The 7,864-nt window shown below is 39.5% G+C and overlaps 1 pseudogene; it reads left to right on the plus strand.

Annotated features, from left to right (window-relative positions):
- On the plus strand, nucleotides 599-1,561 carry LOC100524301 (annotated as a pseudogene).

A 7,864-nucleotide genomic window follows, 5' to 3' on the forward strand; every position in this document is an offset into this window, starting at 1 on the left:
TATTGCTTTGTCTTACAGAGACTGATAGAAACTTTGCTTTATTTCAAAGTTTCAATCACATTTTTGTTGTTGTTGCTTTTTTTGTGTGTGTGTGTGTTTGTGTGTCTTTTGAGGGCCATACCCATGGCATATGGAGGTTCCGAGGCTAGGGGTAAAATCAGAGCTGCAGCCTCTGGCCTACACCACAGTCACAGCAAGGCCAGATCCGAGCCGGGTCTGTGAGCTACATCACAGCTCATGGCAATGCCTGATTTTTAACCCACTGAGTGAGGCCAGGGATCAAACCCACACCTCATGGTTCCTAGTCGGATTTGTTTCTGCTCTGCCACAATGGGAACACCTCAATCAACTTTTAATACATGTCTTTATGTTTTAGTGAGACCTCATGACATAAGAAACTGAAACACTGAGAAGTTACTTTTTGACAATTCACGATGAAATGTTGGAGTCTTTCCTTCAGGATGGAGAAGCATTTCCCCTTTTCCAGTGCTCAATGGAAGAAAAAAAAATACCATATTTGAGAATTATAACACTACCATTTCACCTGAGTCAGCAATGAATTCTTTTCTTTGTTTCTGACTGTAGGAGTCCAAAGCCAATGACTGGGGGAGAAAATATTACAAATATCACCCATTTTATCCTCTTGGGATTCTCAGATTTTCCCCAAATCATAGCAGCCCTCTTTGGTATGTTTCTGGTGATATACATGACAACTCTGACTTGGAACCTTTTCCTCATTGTCTTGATAAGGATGGATTCCCACCTCCACATACCCATGTACTTCTTCCTCAGTAATCTGTCCTTTATAGACATCTGCTATGTGAGCTCTACAGCCCCCAAGATGCTCTACGACTTCTTCCAGGCAAAGCCAACTATCACCATTGTGGGTTGTGCCATTCAATACTTTGTGTTTTCAACCATGGGACTGAGCGAGTCTTGTCTCATGACAGTCATGGCTTATGACCGCTATGCTGCCATTTGTAACCCACTCCTCTATTCATCAACCATGTCACCCTCTCTCTGTGGTGGATGGTGCTGGGGTCCTATATGGCTGGATTCTCTGCTTCTCTGTCCCAAGTGTGTGCCATGCTTCAGCTCCACTTCTGTGGCCTAATGTCATCCACCACTTCTTCTGTGACATGCCCCAGCTGTTAGTTCTTTCCTGCTCTGACACATTCTTTGTACGACTCTTGACTGCTATTTTAGCACTGATCTTTGGGATAATAAATCCCTGGTTATCATGATGTCCTATGTCTACATTGTCATCTCCATCATGAAGATCACTTCCGCAAAAGGCCGGTCCAAGGCTTTCAACACCTGTGCTTCTCACTTGACAGCAGTTACCTTCTTCTACACCTCAGGTATCTTTGTCTATTTGAGTTCCAGCTCTGGCAGTTCCTCCAGCTTTGACAGGTTTGCCTCAGTCTTCTACACTGTGGTGATTCCCATGCTGAACCCTTTGATATACAGTCTGAGGAACAAAGACATCAAAGATGCCTTGAAGAGGTTGCAGAGGAAGAGAGGATGTTGGTCAAATAAGAGATTTGTCATGTTAGATTGACCTTAACACACAATAATATTCTCATGAACGGAGTGTAACAAAATTCATACTGCCTTGGACAAACAGGCTTAATTTGACACAGACAGTTTGCCAAAATAGCGAAACAGGTGAATCAAGCCTCAAAACTGCAATATCTTTAAGTCCCTGTGGCCCTTTATTTTCATCATACCGAAGAAGAGACTCCATCGGTTAGTAATCTATCAGCAAGTTTTTGTGAAACATCAAGCTTTAGCACTGCGTTGTTTCTTTTTCCTCTTCACTTGAGCCATATTCCATCTCAAACTTATGAACCTAAAGGAGAGATACCAGACAGAAGTCCCAATATCATAGAATACTTGTCTCCAAAATACTGTGATGCAGCATAATCTAGACATGGTGGTGACCAATGTTTGATCTATGTTTCTGATCGGAATGAGGATGAACACAGAGAGGGAATATAGCTTTAGACAGAAACAAGGTATACCACTGATGAGGTTCTGCCTCCCTCAGAGAGCAGTCTGGGATAGCTTATGTTTGTGCAGGGCGTCTTTCAGTGCTTATTATCTGATAAGTCTCTGACCACATCTGAATCTCCACCAACTGCAGTCTGAGGAAGGAGGAGGTGGTTTTAATCATTAAGAGGATTGGAAGGATACATGCAATTATCATATCATAATGCATATTCATTACTTATGAATCTGATGGTGTAGTTTTTTGCATCTAGTGTCCAGTGGGGATTTCTGTCAGAGATAGTATCTAAAAAATCCATGTCACAGTCAATAGCAATCTTCTATATTGTGGGATTCAAACCTCTTTCCCATTATGTTTGTAACATTGACCCTTGGTTAACATACCCAATAGGATCATACTACCAAGTAGTTGTGGCCCCTTCAAACATCTGAACGTTTTTGGTGTGATGAGAATTTATGGAAATTATAGAGTTAATTATATTCCATATTGCAGAGAAAGAGCTAGTATTGGAAACTAACATACCTTCCTTCCTCCTGAATGTGGTCAATATTTTTATGTCCTAGAAATTCGAGGTTGTTTGGGAGGTGGTATAATGGTTGGAGTAGAATGGTTAGAGGAATTTGAATGCTGATACTTTCCAGGTAACCTCAAGGGGTAAGAGAGGAAACAGACTGTGGGCTAAGCAGTGTTCTCAAGTCTAGACAATTTTTGTCTTCAGAAGAAATATGTAAATTTGTGGTCCTTGTGGTCTGGTCAAAAAGAGGGCAAGTTGTGTTCCTGATTGGTGAGCTTCCAGATTTCCCCATACCTCAACAAACTGTTTAAAACATATCATAAATTTACATATTGTCCTTGGAGATTCGGGGATTCTCTCTCCCTCTCTTTTTTTTTTCTTGTCTTAGAGGGCTATACCTGCGGCATATGAAAGTTCTCAAGCTAGGGGTCGAATAGGAGCTAAAGCTGCTGGCCTACACCATAGCCGCAGCAATGTGGGATCCAAGCCATGTCTGCGACTTACACTACAGTTCCCAGCAATGCCTGATCCTTAACAGAGCGAGAGAGGTCAGGGAATGAACCTGTATCTTCATGGATGTTAGTCAGGGTCATTAACTGCTGAGCCATGAAGGGAACTCCCTCATCAGATTCTTACTGTTGTTTTGGGGTCTCAAGTTTGATGGTCTAATAAATTATCCTGTTTAATTAACACCTGTAAATGGATTTAGGGACAAGATGGTGAAGTGGAAAGACTCAAGCTCACCTTCTCTCATGGAAACACCAAAAGTATAAGAAACTGGAGTTCCCGTCGTGGTGCAATGGTTAACGAATCCGACTAGGAACCATGAGGTTGCAGGTTCAGTCCCTGCCCTTGCTCAGTGGGTTAACGATCCGGCGTTGCTGTGAGCTGTGGTGTAGGTCGCAGATGTGGCTCGGATCCCAAGTTGCTGTGGCTTTGGCGTAGGCTTGCAGCTACAGCTCCGATTTGACCCCAGACTGGGAACCTCCATATGTCACAGGAGTGGCCCAAAGAAATAGCAAAAAGACAAAAAAAAAAAAAGTATAAGAAACTGCTGGACAACCATCAACAAAATAGACTGGAACTTACCAAGAAGATATGCTATACCCAAAGACCAAGCATCCACACTGAGACAGGAGGAGGGGTGCTTTCATGATGTAAGAAATTCCATATCCAATTGTAGGCAACCCACAGACTGGAAAATAACTATGTCCTAGGCTCTCCCTTATGAGTGAAAGTTCCAAACTCCATATCAAGTTCCCCTGCATGAGGGCCTCCATTGGGTAGAGGAGCCCCAGAGCATTTGGCATTGAAGGCTGGTGGGGCTTGAGCGCAGAAGTCTCTGGGGAAACAGAGACTCCATTCTTGGAGGGTGCACACAGGGCTTCATGTGCACTGGGCAAAGCAGTGACTCCATAAGAATCTGGAGCAGACAAACATGCAGTTCTTCAATGGTCTCTTGGGAAATCGGGGGTGGATATGGCCTACTCTGGGGGAAGGACATTGGAGGCTGGGGTCCCAGGGAATAATCATTGGTGTGAGCCCCCTGGGAGGCTGTCATTTTGAGGCACATAGGAATCAAACAGACCACAATTAGAGACAAAGAGAAAGTATTTAAAGTGGCTAGGGAAAAGCAACAAATAACATGCAAGTGGCCCATAAAGGCCATCTAAGCCACACCCACAGTAACATTCTACTGAATGCTGAAAATCGGAAAGATTTTTTTCTGAAATCAGGAGTAGGCAAAGAATTCACACTCTTGCCACTTTCACGCGGCATAGTACTGGGAGTTCCAACCAGAGCAATTCAGTAAGAAAAAGAAGTGGGAAAGATGATGTAAAACTTCCTTTCTGTACAAGTCACGTGACATTATATGTAGAATACCCTAAAGATGCAGCCCAAACCTTTTATTATGAAGAAACAAATTGAATAAATTTTCAGGATAAAAATTAATATATAGAAGTCAGTTGCATTTGAAAATACTAGTAATGAGCTTTCAGAAAGAGAAATCAAGAAAACCCTCTCATTTATAATTGCATCCAAAGAATAAAATACATAGGAATAAATTTAACCAGGGTGGGTGAAAGACCTGTACACTAAATGGTAAGACATTGATGAAACCAGTTGAAGAGGACACAAACATATGGCATGATACTTCATGCTTATAGGTTTGAAGACTGAATATTTTTAAAAATTAATATGACAAAATAATTTATAGATTCAATGCAAGTCTTCATGTAATTCTCATGGCCTTTGACAGAAATAGAAAGAAATAATCCTAAAATTTGTATGGAACACAAAAAACCCAAAGAGCCAAAGCAAACTTGAGGAAGAAAATCAAAGCTAGAGCCTTCACGTCTTCATTTCTGACTCTACTGCAAAGCTAGTAATTAAAACAGTAGACACATAGGTCAACAGAACAGAGTAGATATCTCAGAAATAAACCCATTCATCCATGACAATTAATTTATGACAAAGGAGCCAAAAATATACAATAGGGAAAGGATAGTTTCTTCAACAATTGGTGCTCAGAACACTAGATGGCCACATGAAAGAGAATAAACCTGGACCACTATGTTACATTATACACAAAAATAAAACTTAAAATCAACTCAAAATAAAGATTTGAACATTGGGAAGTGAGACTACGAAACACCTGGAGGAATCCATATGGGCAAGGAAATTAACATTTGCCTTGATAATGATTTTTTAGATTTGACACCAAAGCAGGGTGTCAAAAATTTAAAAAGTCAATAAAAGCAAAAGCTCCTGCACAACGGGAATCATCCACAAAATGAAAAAAAAAAGAATTATGGAACAGGAGAAAACATTTGCAAATATGAAATGAGCCAATATTTTATATTCAAAATATAAAAAGAACCCACAATTCAGTAGCAAAAAAGAAGGCAAACCCCCTAAAACCAAAGAATCTGATTAAAAAATGACGAGAAGAACTGAACAGAGATTTTCTCAAAGAAGCCATCTACATGGCCAACTGGTACATAAAAATGTGGTGTTCAACATCACTAAACATCAGGGAAATGCAAAGCCAAACCCACAATGAGATACCAGGTCACATCTGTTATAATGGCTATTATTAAAAAGACAAGATTAAGAACCCTGAATGCACTATCTGAATTGTTATCTGCAGAATATATCAACCACCTAATCAATAGGGTTTCTCATAGTTTTATGAACTCTGAACATGCCCTGTTAAGTTCCTACTAAGGAAGAGTTAACTTCTGAGAGATAATAAATTAATTAAAAATCTTTAAAAGTAAAAAAAAAGAAGACAAGAGGTAAGTGTGGTGAGGATAAGTAAGGAAAGGGCACCCTTGTGTACTTTTGTGGGAATGCAAATCGGTTCAGCTACTATGGAAAACAGTATGGAGGTCCCTTGAAAAACTAAAAAGGGATAGGCTATTTTTATGGTGCAGAAATTCCACTTCTGGATATACATCTGAATGAAATGAAATCACCTTTTCCAGAAGATGCTTCTATGCCCATGCTCATTGCAACATAATTTCCAATGGCCAAGACATAAAGAAAACCTGTGTTCATTGATGATTGAATGGATAAAGACATTAAACACACACACACACACACACACACACACACACACACACACACGAATAGTATTTGGGTACCAAATTAAGGAAAATTTTCCGTTTTTGAAAACATGGAGGAACATTGAAGACATTATGTTAAGTGAAGTAGGTCAGAGAAAGTCAAATATTGTGTGATCTCACTCACGTGTGGAATCTAAAACTCTGAATTCAAAAAAAAAATATGGAGACTGTTGGCATTGGGGACAAGGTGGTGGTCAAATTGGGAAGATGTTTAAGGTTACAAACCTGCAACTAGTAGCTAAGTCCTGGCGATCTAATGTGTAGCATAGTGATTATAGATAGCAATACTATGCTATAAACTTCAAAGTTCTTGGCGACTAGATCTTCGTTACTGTCACCCCAAGGAAGAAATGATGCTGCTCTCTGATGGAAGGTGTCAACCAGTGGTTTGGATAATTAACTTGCAATATAGAAATGCTTCAAATCGAGTGGTTGTACACCTTAAACCTACACAATACCATCCTTCAACTATACCACAATAAAAATGCTTTATAAGATTCATGAAATTGAGTTGCATGGAAAGCTTAAAAGTCTTTCTGGGTTCTTTTTTAAAAAAGAATTTTTTGGATACTTTCAGTTAGACGGAGTTTAGTTTTGGTTTACCAAACTCTTTCCATTAGATGTTTTTGCACCAAATTTTAATCAAACACTGTTGAACTTCAGTTCTGTCTGTGGATACTCATTTTAACACTTTGGATTCAGATGCTTAAAGCAAATATATAATGCTCGTGTGATTAGGCTGATAAACTGACCTATGGATGAAAATGTCTATGAAGAAAACAAAACAGGGAGTTCCCATTGTGGTTAAGAACCCAACTAGTATCCATGAGTGTGTGGTTTTGATCCCTGGCCTTGCTCAGTGGGTTAAGGATCTGGCATTGCTGCAAGCTGTTGCATAGATCACAGAGGCATCTGAGATCCCCTTGCTGTGGCTGTGGCATAAGCAGCTCCGATTTGACCCCTCGCCTAGGAATTACCGTATGTCACAGGTTGGGCTCTAAAAAGAAAAAAAAAAAAAAATAATAAACAAAAATAAAATGGAAATATAAGAGTACATCTCTCATAAGTCTGTTGGGAAAATTAAGAAGAGATAGAACATTAAAGTTTTCAAAATAACACCTAGAACATAGTACACACTTAATAAATGTTAGCTACTGAACACCATGCCTTGATTTGGGTGCAAATTTAATTACAAAGAAGCAAAAAAAAAAAAATTAAAGTAGCTTGTGTTGTCAGAAAAACCAGCCTGTAATAGGCTGCAGTAACTGGATATATTATTTGTAAAGGTGCTTCTGACATGGTGAGCTATATGTTTAGAGAAACCAATAATGCTAGATAAAAATCTAAAACACATTTTTTCAGTCTTTTTTTTATAGTCATTTTTTTCATAGCCATTTTTTTCATAGTCATTTTTTTCATTTTTTCCTGGTCTACTGAGAAAGCAAATTATGTTCTCAACATATATAAATGACAAGAAATGCAAAAACTTGGGAGGGTAGTGGGCTGGAGCCAGCATTTTTCCAGGACGCATTTCCAACCCCTGGTAGCCCAAGTCCTGAGGTTTAATGTGCATGTATTTGAAGTACAGGAGAAAAAGCCAGTATGTGAGATTGATTAGAGGCAATACCCTGTCCCAAGCCACAGAAAACAGAGCCTCAGAAAGGGCATCAATCTCAGAAACAAATTAGAAAACTGGACTCCATAGAATGA

Source organism: Sus scrofa, chromosome 2 (genome assembly GCF_000003025.6).
Source record: "Sus scrofa isolate TJ Tabasco breed Duroc chromosome 2, Sscrofa11.1, whole genome shotgun sequence".
Lineage (NCBI taxonomy): Eukaryota > Metazoa > Chordata > Mammalia > Artiodactyla > Suidae > Sus > Sus scrofa.